General features: G+C 48.4%; 1 protein-coding gene and 1 non-coding gene across 7 annotated transcripts in view; both read left to right on the top strand.

Moving 5' to 3' along the window:
* The window catches only part of PBX1 (PBX homeobox 1), a 326,056-nt gene that overhangs the window by 132,275 nt on the left and 176,886 nt on the right, over positions 1-16,895 (top strand). The gene's annotated exons all lie outside the window — the stretch shown is intronic.
* Positions 7,218-7,323, top strand: LOC112914623 (U6 spliceosomal RNA). Its single transcript, XR_003233897.2, has one exon. It is a non-coding gene; the product is annotated as a U6 spliceosomal RNA (small nuclear RNA).

The raw sequence follows: 16,895 nt of genomic DNA, 5'->3' as shown, positions 1-16,895 counted from the left end.
GCTAGCATCATGCTCTATTTTCCGGTGATTTCCAAGACTTTGCTTTTTAGATCTTGGACCTCCTTTCTGGGAGGAGCCAGAGTTTCTTCTTGTGGACCAGAGTAAAATATAGTGAGAAAGAATTTTGACTTTGGAGTCAGACTGACTTGAGGTTGTGTCCCGAGTCTTCCATCTACTGTGTGACATTGGGCAGGTTACCTAATTTCTCTCTTGTCTGTTTTCTCAGTACTAAAAGTAGAGATAGTAATATCACCGACTTCATAAGGTTTGGGGGGAGTATTATGACGATGATAATAGCTAATATTAATTTAGGGGTTGTGTACCAAGCACTGTGTTATTTATGTTTATTATTAACCCTCCCTCCAAAGCCTGTGAGGTAAATACTGTCATTGTCCCCACTATATCGACCAGTAAACTGAGCTCAAAGGGCTTAAAAAACTTGCCCTAATTACCCATGGTTGGAACTGGCAGATTAGGAATTTGAATTTGGGTTGAATGACTACAATAGCTGAGCCCTTAACAACTGAAAACTCCACAGCCTCCCAAATCTCTCTTTTTCTGTGAAAATCTGAAAGCTCTCCTAAGACTCCCATTTAAAGTAATCACCCCTTCTACCATGTTTCTATAACAAAATGCCTGTAGCTTTAATTAGGATGTATTTTTCTAATTATTCAATTCCTAATTTTAGCGAGTTGTTCATATGTCCCTCTCTCTTCACTAAATTATAAACTTTGGAATGTAGGAACTGTGCCTACCTATGCATTTTCCCTCTAGTGCCTTCTTTCTACATAGGCATTCTCAGTATTAATTTGTTGGAAAATTCTATGAAAGGCTCAGCTCACTCTTTCCCTAGGGGACATCTTTGGTGCTGTGAGGTCACCTTTCCCTTTCTGTCACCAAAATAGAAAAATTAGAGTGTCAGGGAGTACTGTAAGCAGCACTAATGAAATGTGATCATTTAAAATAATGAAATAACATCATTTAGTCTGATGATGATCCTTATATCTACTCTCCCACCCCCCAAATAAAAAGTTATAAAAGCAGAAGTGATCTTTGCCTCAGTAAGTTAGACTGTTTGTGATATTTGGAATTGAACTAGACAAGAAATGAAGTATCAGGAACCAGTTCCTCCTTGCCTCCAGGCATCAGACATGCTGTATCCTATTTGGTCTTAGCTTTTTCTCACATTTGCCCCTTCTGTTGGAATGCAGGCATTCCTCTGAAGCTTTGCAGGAAGTGCCTTAGACATGCTGGAGTCTGACCTTCCCTCTGTGGGGAGCATGTCTGGGGAATCAGTGTGAGTACCCTTCAGGGTACCCATCGTCAGGAGGGTTGGGCTCTGAGCCTGTCCTTTTCCCCATTCTGCCACAGACTGAGATGGAACAAAGAAAGTCCTTGGTCCCTTGCGTAGGAGTCAAGGGAAAGCAAGACTCCCACCTCTGAATGCTCTTAGGGTTAGAAGTGCCTTATAACTGTTCTAGGGTGCAAAGTTGAGTGATAATAATGTTCCTGTTGGTAAAAACAATAACACACAGAGTATGTCATACTAATCAAAGCATTGTATACACTGTACCTCTTGTTTCTGTCGGATGGAAGGAATTACAGGATTGCGTTCGGCAGTATTCAGTGAAAGGCCTTCAGTTAGTTGTTTTGCCTCCTGTCTCTTCATTCTTTCCTTATCCCAAATGAGTCTCTCTGATAGTTACTTCTCACCATTCAGAGCTCAGTGTTAGCAGCCTCGCCCGTCTGAAGTAACAGGGAGCCAGGACATGAGCATAGAAGGCCTCTATGTGACCAAAATAAAGGCGCCATGCACTTCGGACTGTGCAGTTGACTCATCAGAGAGCCCAGAGGCCACCACCCAGAATCTCTTTGATCTTATTTCAGACACAATTCCAACGGTATGGTTGTCTGGTCTTCCAGCTCTTGCCAGAATATATATGTGGTCATGACTAATCCTTACTGAGCACAGTTCACCATTGCTAACTGCAGACCCTGGCTCGAGGGCTCACAGGTATTAACTCGGGTAATCCTCACGACCCCTGCTAGGAGCTGGGTAACAAGTTTGTCTCCATTTCCCTGGGGGAGGGGGGCACAGCATGGAGCTGCTCAAAAATAAGGGTCCATAGCCAATGGTCGGGTTTGGCTTCCACGATCTGGTCCCACAGCCGCGCTCTTAACTATAACACTACCGCCGTTGAAGAAGAGGAAGCTCCAGGAGGCAGTAAGACTGTGCAGAGGAGAGGAGAAAACTTGCACGGCCCAGCAGGTGGAGTTTATGTACAGTAGACAGGCAGGCTCCCACCTAGCAGTGGGTCTGGGTGGTAATTGGCATTCATAATGATAAATGATTTGGGTCACGAAGAGGAAGCCAAATTATGTTCAAGATTATCCATCTACCTATCTGTCTGGATATCTTTTTAAAGAAGCTAGATGGAAATATAACATGTTTTAAAATGATTTACATCCAGAATGATGAAAATAAACACAGTTTTGGTAACCACCTCCCCCGCGCCCCCAGAAGGTGGAGACGAGGCAGCTTTCCAGAGTGATTTATTTCTCGGTACTTAATGCTCCCTTGCCTTGCTGCCCGCTCTTGGGTTCCAGAGTTGCTGCTCCCTGGGTGTCTTCCCCCAGAACAAAGGTGGTGGGCCACCGCACTGCCTCCACCCCCTCTTGCTCCAGAAAAGATGACAAGAATTTATGAATCGCCCTGCACCGCGGATGGGGTGCCGCACGCTCCCTCAGCTCTGTGTTGCTCTGCCTCCACGGTGGCAGGTAGAGGGAGTGCAGTGCAGTGAACATCAGTCCTTTCGTGAACCACCGTGCAAATGGAAAGTGGTGGTGGTGGGGGGGGGTTGGTCAGGGGAGTCGAGAGGAGGGAGGGGGTTGGTGGGAATCACTGCTTTGTCTGAAAGGGAAGCTCTGTGACTGTCCCTTCAGGTCTGTGAGGTGTCTGTTGGATGAGAAGGAAATTCTTCTCTTCTTGGCTTCCACCTCCCCTGGCCCCTTTATTTTATTTTATTTTTTTTCTCCCTTTGTAGAATCCTATAAAATAAAAAAGCCCAGCAGAAAGGGAGCTGTGATGCTGTCGTCCCTGGCGTTGATGTTATTTATTTTCCTCAGTTGCTGCTCTGGAAGCCCGGAGTTGACAGAGCGGTTTTGTAGAATAGAAACATTATAGACTGTTACTGTCAGAGTGTTAAATGTGATGGATAGAGAAATAGAGGCGAAGGAGGGGACTTAATACTGAGAGCCAGGGTGCTCATGGGAAAATAAACCATCCGCATATAAGAAATGAATGAGGTAATGTGGCGGGAGGTAATGGGCTCTCGCAACATGCCGGAACAGAGATGCTTATTACGGGGCGTGCTTAACCCTTGGCACGCTGGCTCCCCTTTGTGGGTTCCGGGGCTTCTCACTGGGTCCCTCTGTGGGAGCCTGGGGGCTTTCCTTCTGGCGGGAGAGAGGGAATGTGGGGGAGCAGGGGGCCTAGCGTGTTCCTAATGACGCCTGGGCCTGCGCATCAGAGAGCCTGGGTGCTCCCCAGGGGATCTGGGGGAGGGGGGCTCTGCTGGTTTCTCCACTGGATACCCATTGGGAGCACTTGGACTACTTGGGAGGGCAGGAAATTCCTGGTGCTTGGCTCCCTCGCTTGACCCCACCCTCGCCCCCCGAAGAAGCCCTGCTGCTCTCCGAAGCTGGTGCCTAGCCCTGTGCCCCTGGCCCACCTGTCAGGGGGGAGGGAAGGGCAGAGAGGGTCATCTTTATTACCCCCCTGTCAAGCATGGTGCCTGCTGCAAGGTGATCCCATCAGGTGGGCACCCTGCATGGATGGGACACCCCAGGGACCCAGCCAGGCAGGTGGGGTGCAGTGCAGTGAGCTGAAATGTGGTTGGGTTCCGTGAGCAACATGCTTTTTCCCTCGGCACTGGGTTCCTGTGGCCTTTCCTACTCACTCTCGTGTCCTGCGTCTGACAAGGATTTAGTAAATTAGGAGGACTCAGCCGACCCGCCTCCCCCCCGCCCCCCCCCTCATCTACCTGCTGGGTGGCCTCGAGTGAATCATGTACTCTCTGGGCGTTAGTTTCTTCATCCATAACGTGGCTAAATTTATTATCGGGAGTAAACATAATCACGCTTATGAAAGTGTTGGCAGGCTATAAAACATTGTGCAAATACCAAAGTATTACCATTATTTCTGTTGTTAGTAACAGGACAATAAACACGCATTAAGTGATAAAGTGAAGAACTTCACCCAAGAAATCGTGTTTTCAAGTCAGCAGCTTCGCGTGCTCCAAGCAGTGCCATCCTCAGCGGATGCTAAAGTGGTGGTCACATGGTCAAGGACACCGCCCTGGTGGGATATTGGTTTCGTTGGGGACCCCGGAAACTGCAGTCACCCTAGAGCTGGGGTATTCGTCTTCTCCTCTTCAAAGTTTCACGGAGTCACGGAGCTGCTGGATTTTGGAGAGAGAAGGGCTCATAGAGAATGTAGATCGTTGATTCTGTTTGGAACATGCTGCCTGCTGGAGCTCGGACCCCACCTCCAGCAGCTGCTGGATGTTTCCCTGGAGCTCTTCCATCCAAGATCTTCTTCAGTCTAACCTCATTCTCGGAGATGTGACTGCGCCCTATGAGGCCATGTCGCTAAGGGCCCTCATGATGATAGATAGTCCACATTCTGGGGATTTTTTTTTTTGGATTGTCAGTTTGATTTCAGAGGTCCTTAGTATTTCCACAGGAGCAGAAGGACCTAGGTTGTGGGGCATGGTTGACCGTGGTCTAGACTCTGCTCCAAGTCTCAGGTTGGCATAGGGTGACCACTGGAGGCGAGGGGCCAGTCTTACCTCCTGCTTCCTTTTCCTCTAGATCTCATCCTCGCTTCTGGGTCCACACCTGCCAGACAGGGTGGAAGTCTTGCTTTTTCGACTGCTTGTTCTGGGGATGTCCGGTCACCTGTCTCCGGTTTGTCCTGTGTATGTCCAGTCTCCGTCAGTCCTTCAAACTTTGTTGCCTTGTACTTTTCTCAACAACCATGGCCTATATAGAATGTTCGTTTCTCTTGATTCCTCAGATTTGTAGACTATGTGTAACAGCTGGCTAGTTACAGTTTCTGGTGTTTGATTGTTTTGCATGAGAGCATCTTGTCTTATGAAGGATATTAAAAATTTCCTGAGAGGGATTTCTGGGTGGCGCAGCGGTTTGGCACCTGCCTTTGGCCCAGGGCGTGATCCTGGAGACCTGGGATCGAATCCCACGTCAGGCTCCCTGCATGGAGCCTGCTTCTCCCTCTACCTGTGTCTCTGCCTCTCTCTCTTGCTCTGTGTGTGACTATCATAAAAAAAAAAATCCTGAGAAAAGTAGTATATCCTATATATATATTTTTTTCCCTATGATTGGCCTTGCACACTACCCTCTTTTCTATTGATTTGTCATCTGTTTGTCTCTAATACTTTCTTCTCCCTATTTCCAGTCTTCCTCACCAGATTCTCAGTTCCTCCTAGAAAGAAGCATTGCCTGAGGTGTCTTTTGTTGTCCCAGGGCATGTAGTATATAACCTACCTTGTTTTTTTTTTTTTTTTAGCTTATTGACAGTTTTTAACAGAAAATGTTCTCTTCCTGCCTATGTCTACTTTATGTGCTCAGTCACCCTTATATCCAGCCTTGAATGGAGCAGGAAGGAATGCTAGGTGGACATGAAAAATAGTCCCAACTGATGACACAATCTTGTCTCTTGGTAAATAATATTGTTGGTGCATTAAGGTAAGAGTAGCTCTGGGGGGCGGTGTATCTAGCTCTGTGCTTAAGCATCTGCCTTCAGCTCAGGTCATGATCCCGGGGTCCTGGGATCGAGTCCCATATCAGGTTCCCCATAGGGAGCCTACTTCTCTCTCTGCCTGTGTCTCTGCCTCTCCCTGTGTGTTTCTCATGAATAAATAAATAAAATATTTTTAAAAAGAGAACAGCTCTGAGGGTAGAATGTGCTGGTGCATCTGAAGGCTTTCGACCAGTACCTGACACCAGAACTTGTTAGTTACCCCAGTAGTGCATCGGTGGTGGTCATGATGGTTGAGAAGCAGGAACAGTAGCAGTAATGCCTGATGCCCTCTGCCTTTTTTGCTTCATTTGTATTTTGAGAGAGTTCCGTATATTTGGGTAGAATCTGTAAGCTGAGGAAACCGCACGACTAGACCCTCTCTGTGTGAGTCTGCCTTGGGCTGGTGGGATCCTTCTGCCTCTTGCTTATTCTAAAGGCTGGAGCCTGTCATGGTGTCTTCCTGACGGCCTCTGTGGTCCTGGGACATTGTCTTCAAATGTGTCCCTATAAAAGCCAGCTCCACTTGGGTTCATGTGGCGTGGGTGGGGAGGGGTGTATTTTTGGACCCAGTAGGTACAAACCCCTGGGTTTGTTTGAAATGTACAAGAAGGACAGTAACAAGGAAGAGGGGAGATCTGGCTCCTGGCCTTTTCGGGAGACTCTGCTTCTGTGCATCCAGGCCCCACTAGGATGCCTAAGTGGGCAGACATGGAGACCATAGTTCAGGAGCAAAGTGAAACAAGGCAGAGAAGGGCAGTGCTTTCCCCTTGTGAATCAGCTATTTTTCTAACTCCCTTTCTTTTCTGTCTCCCAGGCTGTAGCTCACAGCGCTGTCCGTTTCACCACCTGTTAGCTCAGAAGGGTGCACACTGCGCCCTTCATCTCGGGAATAGGGAACGCCTTTCGGGGGGGAATTGCCGGTATCCTTCAGCAGGTGAGACCAGTTAGCCTCCAGAATAACCTGGGCTGCTTATAAAATGCAGAGTCACAGGCAGGTTTGCTCTCTGGCCTAGGAATCTGCTTTTCATAAATAACCTCCCAGGGAGTAGATTCCTGCTGCACATACCTTACTCGTTGGGAAATACCTCTACCTTTGTGCCTCCTCCCGTTCCACCGTGGTGGTGCCTCACTTACTGGTCCTGAAGCTGAGGATCCACTGCCATGTGAGAGCATTTTATTATTTTTTTTAAAAGATTTTATTTGTTTATTCATGAGAGACACAGAGAGAGAGAGAGGCAGAGACACAGGCAGAGGGAGAAGCAGGCTCCCTGTGGGGAGCCTGATGTGGGACTCGATCCCAGGACACCGGGGTCATGCCCTGAACCGAAGGCAGGTGCTCAACTGCTGAGCTCCCCAGGTGCCCCAACCATGTGAGAACATTTTAAATGCAGCCTGTGTGCTCACTTCAACAGCACATATAAAAAGATGAGAACAAGATGGAGAAGATTAGCATGGTCCTATCCAAGGATGGCTTACACTTCTGTAAGGAAGTTCCTCTTAGTTCACTGAGCTCTGCACCTGTGATTTGTGCCCTTTCCTAAACCTGTTTTATATCCTGAAATTAAAAAAAAAAAAGCATCTGTTGTCCTTTAATTAATGGCCCTCTGACCTATGACCCCAACCCAAGAACTTTTGACCTACATCAGGAACTTCTTTTGAGGAGACTAGAGAACTGGTATTACGGATCCAGGGTGTTCCTGTAGACGGCTGTCCCTGAAGCGTTGGTAAGATGCAAGTGCCTACATCTTTGTTCAAAAATCTAGTTTGTAGCAGTTGCGGGGAATGGGTGGCAGGAGTGAGCAATGCCTCTCCTCGTTCCTCCTGGCAGTCTGTGGTGACCACTGTCAGGATACCTGCGGTGTCCCCTGTACACGGGTTAGAATGTTGGCAGCTTGAACTGGGCCAGGAGAGCCTGTGACAGTGTTGCCCGGACGCTGCTGGAGATGGGGATCATGAGGGGAGAGTGAGAGGGTGCCCTGGATTTGCATTCACAAACGTGAATATGCTCACGAGCTCCACCTTTTTCCAAGATCTCGGAGATGCGATTGTGTTTACTCACCTGCACGTGCACTGCCTCCTGCTGATAGAGTTGTGTATTTGTAGGTACCGTTAGGCATTTCCCTTTCACGCCGCAGCTTCCATACTGGAGCCACCTGTCCACTTAGAGTTGGCTGAGTTGTGTGTGTGAGTGTGTGCACTCACGTGGGTGTATGTGTATATGTTTACGCCTGTGTTTGGTGACTGGCCATCCTCTTCTCGTGGTCTCCTGTTAGGACTTGGTCTGTGCCACAGTGCAGAGATGCTTAACTTACCCTGCCGGTTCCACTGATGTCCAGCCATGACATGTCATCTGATTTTTGAAAACTTGGTGTTTGCAAACATCCTTGTTCCTCTCTGATTATCCCCCCTGTGCTATCGTAAATGTGTGAAGGCAGGGGAACTTCAGGACAATGGTCTAGAGGTGTGACAGAGGAGAACGTGTCTGGATTGTGTGGGTAGTGGGTTACTTGGTATAGGTTTGTATCATTGGAGTTGAGTTATAGTGGTGGGACCGGGGGAGGGAGACAGACAGACACACATGGACACAGAGACACTCAGATACAGACACACAGACGCTCAGATACAGGCACAGACACACAGATATACAGACATACAGACACACACATAGACCCACAGGCATTCAGATACAGACACATAGACATACGGACATAAACATAGACGCACAGGCATTCAGATACAGACCGACACCTGGACAGACACAGACAGACAGACACCCAGATACAGACACACACACACACACACACAGATACCCAGATACAGACAGACAGACACACACCATAGACAGACATATAGACACACAGGCATTCAGATACAGACAGACACACACAGACAGACATCTGGACAGACACAGACAGACACCCAGATATAGACACACACACACATATAGATACCCAGACAGGCAGACAGATACACACAGATACCCAGATAGAGACAGACACATACACCTAGATACAGACACACAGACACCCGGACACACACACGCACACACACACAAACACACAGACACCCCGATATAGACAGACACACAAACACACACACAAAGCTACACATATACATACAGACACACAGACATTCAGGTACAGACACAGAGACAGACAGACACGCACACACAGTATCTGTACTGACTCTCATGAGCCTAAACTCCTCCTGGCGGAGGTGACCTGTTAGCCAAGGGCCCAAGCCTGCGGGTGACAACGTGGGTCTCTCTCTCTCTCTCTCTGTCTCTCTCTCGGTCACAGCCATTTCTGCCGGCTGCACTCAGTTTCTGTCTGAACCGAGAAGCCCACATACTCTCAGGCCTGAGACGGGGAGGAAAGGAAAAGGAATGGCCTGTCCTCTGACCTTTCCTAAACCTCTTCTCCGCACAGCTCCAACAGCGCCCATGAGGACCGCGCCGCCTTGTTACGGTGGGCTCTGGCATTCAGAGCCACTTCCCTACAAATCTCTTTTTCTTGGCATTTCCTCCAATTTAACCACCCCTGAATTGCATTTGAATCAGTTGAGAGAAAGAGAGAAGGGGAGGAGGCTCCCCCCCTTGCTCTTGGAAAAGCAGCTCACAACCAGCTTTATTTGGTAAAACGCTGCAATAGATGCTTGTCAGAAATAATTTATTCCTGTTAGCTGTAATCTGAAGGAAAACAGATACAAGTCCTATAGTTAAAAAAAAAAAAAGTAAAGTAGTCTTGCTTTCGCTGACAGTACAAAGGTGTCATATACAAGAAGGATTGACACAGACCAAGGGGTCTTGTGGGAAATATGATAATAACTATAAAGAAGACAGATTATTCCCCAGTTGCCAACATTCAAACCTTTTTACAGTCAGTTCAAACATATAAAACTTTATTGCTCTAGCAGAAAGGGGAACAATTTCTGGTTGCACAGCTTTCCCAGGGCTGGGTTTATACTGTCTGTGTTATTGCTCTATAGTGGCATTTTAAAGTTTATTGAACAAGACTTTTACAATTGAAGGAAGTATATAAAACTGTAAATTTATTAGATTTTTCAGGATAAGTGCCCTTTCTAGTTGTGCTCAAGAATTCGGAGCTACGAGAAACTGCTAGTTACAAGACTTATTAATATTAAAGGCTGAGACTACGCACATTTTATACCTTAACCGGTCTCAAAAATAATATTATTATATTACTGGGCGTCAAGGCTCTGATGCTGTGGAATTGGATGGCTACACACATGGAGGACTCTGAAATACCAGACGTGTTTATTTTTCACTGGCTAAAAAGTTAGCTCTTGTTATATCTTACTTTATCTGATTTGAACACAATCGGTCAGGATTACTCCTCTGTTCACTGAAGATCTCTCATGGTGGTTTTTTGGTCAGACTCTTGCTTATTTCCCAGCATTTCTCGGTGGAGGGCTACCGTGTTGAGTACAGGTGATGGGCTTTTGGAGCGTATTTTACGTGAGGTAATGTATCATGATGTCCCCCCCAAAGCAGCTAAACATTCAAATAATCGAAATGCTACTAAAAGGAGTTCTCTATTATGTTTTTCAACTTCTCTCTTTTTTAATTTTTTTAATTAAAATTTTTAAATTTTTTTTTTTATTTCTTAAAAGCCTTTGAGGGACATGACTTGAGGAATTTTGTAATGTTTGTAATCATCTGTATCATGGTTTCTGACCATCTGCACTCTAGATTTTTTAGGCCAGAAGATTCTTTGTTGTGGGGGCTGTGCTCTGCTCTGTAAGGTGTTCAGAGGCATCTCTGTTCTGTACCATAGTAGCCAGTGTCCCCGTTATTCCACTGGGACAGCCAAAAATGTCTCCAGACATTGCCAGGTGCCCTCTGTTCGGGGGAGGGGTAATCATCCCTTGTTAAGAAGCACCCATTTATTTTATTTTTTATTTTTTTAGAAGATTTTATTTATTTATTTGACACAGAGATGGAGAGAGCACAAGCAGGGGGAAGCAACAAAGGGAGAGGAAAAAGCAGGCTCCCCGCACCTGATGTGGGGGTGGGGGATGTGGGGCTCGATCCCAGGACCCTGAGATCATGACCTGACCCAAAGGCAGACGCTTAACCAACTGAACCACCCAGGTACCCGAAGAACCACTCACTTACCCATTATTATAGTATGTCTTTGAAAACAAATTTTTTTACTGTAAATAATTAAGTATATGATGTGGGTTGTATCTGGTAATTAAAAAAAAAAAAAACAGTTACCAGATATGGTCAATGATAGGCTTTTTTAACTTTCAGAAATGTCTGACTGTGGACTTCTCTTCAATAGTGTGTTTGTTACCCAAGGAATATGACCTAACTCAGTATTTGAAGTGTTCTGTGGAATTTCTCGGGACTAAATTACTCCATAATAAGAAATGTCCTGTTTGCTTGCCTGAGTCCGACGGCCCATATTTACGGGGATATCCATCTCTGAGTCTGGAGGGCGTATTCTTTCTGTATTATCTTAGGGCTCACCATTTATATATATGTTAGCCTCTGTGATTTTTCAAACGCATGTGCAGAATCATATGTACATACACATACACACATTTACATTACGAGCCTTCGCAGTGAAGGATTTCAGAGGGATGGAGACATTTGGATTATAATTTTCTCACTTGACATATTTAATGTGGATGTACCATCAACTTGCCTTTAATTTTCAATTTGTGTTTGAGAATTTTTTTTAACCTCATCAGAAGGTTTTATTAGTGGATACATTAAAAACATTCAAAGAGGTTGTTTATAGCACCTGTTCACCTTTGTGCCACCTAATGTTAGGGAAGTACCTGCGTGTGAATGGCACTTTGATTTGGGATTTTGTGCTAATTTGCCTAATGGCCATAGCGTTTACAGAATAATTAAGACAATATGTTTTCAAAAGAGAGTAAATTATAACAGGCCTTTTGTTTTTTATTGCTTGCTGCAATTTTGGAAGTCTGTTTGCTTTTTCCCCCCTTCTTTGTAAAAATTTTAGACACTTGTGACTTAGTAAGGTGTACCTCGAAAGTGTCTTGCTTCTGTTACTATTTTGTGGAGCCACTGATCTTTCCTGTCCCCGTGGCCTTGGATGGTTGGTGATGTTAGCTGTGAGGCAATGTGTCCTTTCTCCTCCTCTTGCCATCTCTCTAGGTCGTTGGGCCCCTACCCTGTAGGTGCATCCGAGGTTCTCTTGTGTGAGGATGTGTGACCTCCCTAAAAAGTATGCTATAACTCACTTTATTTATTGATGTTTTTCTGGTAAGCTGGATATAAAATACATGATTGGAAAGCAGATCATACAGTTGGAAAGTTGGTGGGTCACCTCTGGTGATCCTCTTAGCAAGTCAAAGGGTGTGTTCACCATCACCCCTCTAGCTACGTTTGGTTTCCTTATGTCATAATACACCTTGCTTGACTTTTTCAACTACTAATATCCATACCCATGTGGTACCCGTCAAATATGGCAGCTGTGGAGTTACACGTGAGTCATGTGCCCGTCTTTGAACTTGGCCATCAGAGGAGGTGCTTAGCCCCTGTGGGGCGGGCTCCCACCCCTACAAATGATAGCATCCACACTTCATGAAGTTAAAGAATGCTTACAGTCTGTGGTGTAACTTGTCATGAGAACCCGACACCGAGTCAGGCATCCACAGCCCTCCCCTCCAAAGCACTCCTGGTGAAGAGCAGAGTCTTCTTCAGGTCACGCTAACCTCTGGATCCCCAGGTCCTGCTCCCAGGCACCCTGGGGGAAGGGGCAGATCGCCGTCTTAGGAGAACTGTGGCCAGGTGAAAGGAGCCGCTAAAGGAGACCAGAACCCCAGGCAGAGTTGGGTTCCGTGCGTGTCCCAAGTTCCTGGCCGGCCTCGGCCAGGCCGCCACCTGCGGCGGTGGGTCACCGAGGCCTGTGGACTCTTCCAGGCTGAGAGGGAGCGAGCAGGAACAGCACGAAACAGCAAATGTCAGGGAAGTGGTAAGCCCTGAATCTTTTATGAGACCTTGGGTATTCTGATCACAGCGCCGCTGACACTGAGATGGGAATACAGATTGCGGGAGGGGGCGGCTGTGACATGAAGCCCAGGCTTAAATCTTCCCAAGGTTTTAACGTGCCTCGCCATATGAATATTTGTTATTTTATTTGGCGCCGTTCCCGCAGGAGGCCAGGAGAGAGAGCGCTGGCCGAGCCTGGGCCAGGGCAGGGCCCGAGATGCGGGAGCTGAGAACCGCACTGTGGCTGATGAGGCTCACACGCTTGTACGGCTGTGCGTGTGTGTGAGTGTGTGAGGCAGCGTGAGGGTGAGAGACTGAGAATGCGAGTCTGTGTAATAGTGTGTGTGTGAGGAGTGTATGTGAGATTTCGTGTGAGAGTATTGGAACGTGAGTGTGCATGTAATTGTGTGTGTGAGAGAGGATGAGTGTGTGTGACAGTGTGAGAGGAATGTGAGTGTGTGTGAGAGAGAATGTGAGTGTGATTTGAGAATGTGAGAGAACGAGTGTGTAAGACAGCGTGTGAGAGAATGAGTGTGAGTGTGTGTGTTGGAGACAGAAGGTGTGTGAGTGTGTGAGAGAATGAGTGTGATGTGAGAGAAAGAGTGTGAGAGAGACCTGAGAGCATGAGAGAGAATGAGTGCGTGAGACTGTGAGACCGCGTGTGTGAGAATGAGTGTGAGAATGTGTGTGTGTTGGAGACAGAAGGTGTGTGAGTGTGTGAGAGAATGAGTGTGATGTGAGAGAAAGAGTGTGAGAGAGACCTGAGAGCATGAGAGAGAATGAGTGAGTGAGACTGTGAGACCGCGTGTGTGAGAATGAGTGTGAGAATGTGTGTGTGTTGGAGACAGAAGGTGTGTGAGTGTGTGAGAGAATGAGTGTGATGTGAGAGACAGAGTATGAGAGAGACCTGAGAGCATGAGAGAGAATGAGTGTGTGAGACTGTGTGAGAGAGAACGAGTGTGTGTAACAGTGTGCGTGTGTATATGTGAGCGTGTGAGGGGAAGGTGAGTGTATGTGAGAGATTGTGAGTGTGATTTGAGAATGTGTGGGGAGTGTGTGAGAGAGAAGGAGTGAATGTGACAGAGTGTGTGAGACTGTGTGAGGACGAGTGTATGTATGTGTGTGGGGAATGTGAGTGTGTGTGTTGGAGACGGATTGTGTGAGTGTGTGAGAGACCGCGTGTGAGAGAGACCTGGGAGCATGAGAGAGAATGAGTGCGTGAGACTGTGTGTGAGAGAGAACGAGTGCGTGAGACAGAGTGTGAATGTGTGTGTGGGAGAGAATACGTGCTGGGGGGATGTGAATACGCGTGTGAGCCAGGGAGTGTGCACGAGAGCACAGCTCCCGGGCATCCTGTCGCGTGTCAGGCCTGGATGCTAAGGCCCTCAGACCTGCTTATGAATTCCCTCGGCTTCCCGGTGAGGGAAGGAAAGAAAAGAGCAAGGCCCCGAGCTGCAACTTGCTCGCCTAAGAGCTTGTCTTGGGAATGCAAATGGTTCAGGGGCCTCCAGGCTGGGGTGGCTTTTAGGGAAAATGGGGGGAAGCCACGAGAACGTGGGGGCCTGTGGGGCCGCGGGACACGTGAGCGAGAGACGCTGCTGCCCCGAGGGGAGGCCGCAGGCTCGCTGTGGGCCCGGCCGGGGCGTGAACTTGCAGCCGAGCTCAGGGGGAGGCCCGAGGGTGCAGCCGGCGTGGACGGGGCGGCCCTGACGGAGGCCGAGCGTTGGCCGAGCCCCAGAGAGCCCCAGGGAGCCGCAGGCGCCGTGCAGGCCGCCGTGAGGGCCGCGCAGAGCTAGACTTTGAACTGCTTTCCCGGAGCACGACTTGGCAGCGCCTTCGAGCGTCTGGATTCCGCTTCTCCACACGTGTCCGCATCTGGAGGGTCGCACGCTGTCCCGGAGCCAACCCGCGAGTCAGGCGGCGAGGCGGGGAGCCGGCAGCCCGGCACAGGCCACGGGGCAGGCGGCGCGGTGGGCGCGGGGCCTGGGGAGCCCCGGGCGCCTGGGGGCGGCCTTGTCTCTCGTCGGAGCCCGTTGCCCAGCAGAGGAGCGGTGTGAGGGGCACGCGGGGGTGCCTGAGGGGTCGTCATTCATCAAGAAGAACTATTTGTATCCAGTGACGCTGAGGTGTCAGGCTCTGGGCTAAGTGCCTTTAACATATGTCGCCTTCACAGCAAATCTGTGGCGCAGGTACTTCATCCTCACCTTAGCGATGGAGGAGCCAGGGCTGAAGCAGGCGTAGGGGAATAGAGCCGGGTTTTGCCATTCATTCATTCATTCATCCATTCATTCATTCATTTATTTTAGAGCGAGAGAGCAGGTGTTGGGGAGGGGAGGGCGCAGCAGAGAGAATTTCCAGAAGACTTTAGCACGAAGCCTGATATAGGGGAATAGAGCCAGGTTTTGCCATTCATTCGTTTATTTATTTATTTATTTATTTATTTATTTATTTATTTATTTATTTATTTTAGAGCGAGAGAGCAGGTGTTGGGTGGGGGAGGGCGCAGCAGAGAGAGAAAGAGAGAGAGAATTTCTAGAAGACTTGAGCACGGAGCCCGATATCAGGGAATAGAGCCGGGTTTTGCCATTCATTCATTCATTCATTCATTCATTTATTTATTTTAGAGCGAGAGAGCAGGTGTTGGGGGGGTAGGTCACAGAAGAGAGAGAAAAAGAGAATTTCCAGAAGACTTGAGCACGGAGCCCGATGCGGGGCTTGATCTCACAACCCCAAGACCGTGACCTGAGCCGAAATCAAGAGTCGGACACTCAACTGACAGAGCCACCCAGACCCCCCACCTGGCCGGAGCTGGGTTTGAATCAAGGCTGTCTCCAAGGAGCTTGGCCTCGAACCCCCACCTGGCACATTTGGCCTGAATCTGTTCCTTCCCTTGAGCCCCCACTCACTGAGCGCTTAGCAGATGCCACGTTCCATGCGGGGTGCTGCGGGTGCATGCTGGGGGAACACTGACCCCATGCTCACTGTCATGGGGCGCCCAGGCCAATCGGCAGTGGCGGTGGTGCCACAGGTGCTCCGAGAAAGCTTCACCCATGGTCCACAGTGGCGGCCAGTCTGCATAGACAGGATGGCTGCATCCCACCCAACTTTTTGAGGTCCCCTTTGTCAAAATCGGCGTCCCCCGAAGGCTCCATCTGCCTCCATTGTTGACACCCAGAGAGCTGGCCTTCGTTCCATGAAAGTTTCCAGAAGCTTCGCAGGGGAAGAGGGGCTTGTGGACAAAATGGGAAGCAGACCCACCAGAGAAACAGGCCCAGCTGCTTGTTGCAGGAAGTTCTCTAGCCTCGTTAGCCCCAAATTGTAGCCGAACAAAGCTAGGTCCATGGAAACCGAAAGAATAAGTAAACAAAAAAAGAAAAGGAGAGAAAACCCCACTTTAACTTGAATAACCCACCGCTGAGCCTGCTCCTGAGTTCAGAGCGGGGGATTCTCATGTTTCCAGGATATTTTCAGATTCTGATGATAATTAGGGGAAGACCATTGTGACCTTGAAACTTGGTCTGGGGGACTGAGCTGAGGACCACCAAGACATTGCACACAGACCACCCACGGCAGATGCTTGCATGGATCTGCTGGCCAGTCGTAGGGTTGTCTGCGAGGCAACCTAAGCCCTATTTTGTAGGGCGAGTTGGAAGGGTGGGTGAGAGCAGGTGTTGAAAAGCCATGAAAAAAAAAGGATTAAAACAAACATGTGCCTCAGGCTTATTTCAGCTAGCAGCCGGACTTCCTCTCTCTCTCTCTCTCTCCAAATTTGATATTATTATTATTATTTTTTTGAATTTGATATTATTACAGGAACATTATCACAGACTCAATTTTCAGTCGAGAGTGAAAAAGCAGTCAGCTCTGGGGGTGGGCTTCTCGTGAGCCCCATAAATCCGCAGGGAGGAGGGCACGGGGTGGGCGACTACTCTCGGACCCCAGACAACACCAGGACCGGCGTAGGCCGTCACAGTGCCAGGACACACTGCGTGCTGTAGGTGCAGCCAGGGAGCGGGTCACGGGGCACACCTCATAGTGTCGTTTCGAGGGTTAAACGGGCGAGCGTGTGTAGGATTGGGGCCTGCA

The sequence above is a fragment of the Vulpes vulpes genome, chromosome 5, assembly GCF_048418805.1.
Source record: "Vulpes vulpes isolate BD-2025 chromosome 5, VulVul3, whole genome shotgun sequence".
NCBI lineage: Eukaryota > Metazoa > Chordata > Mammalia > Carnivora > Canidae > Vulpes > Vulpes vulpes.
Note: the sequence above shows the minus strand (reverse complement) of the source record. Positions and strands in the feature narration are given on the sequence as shown.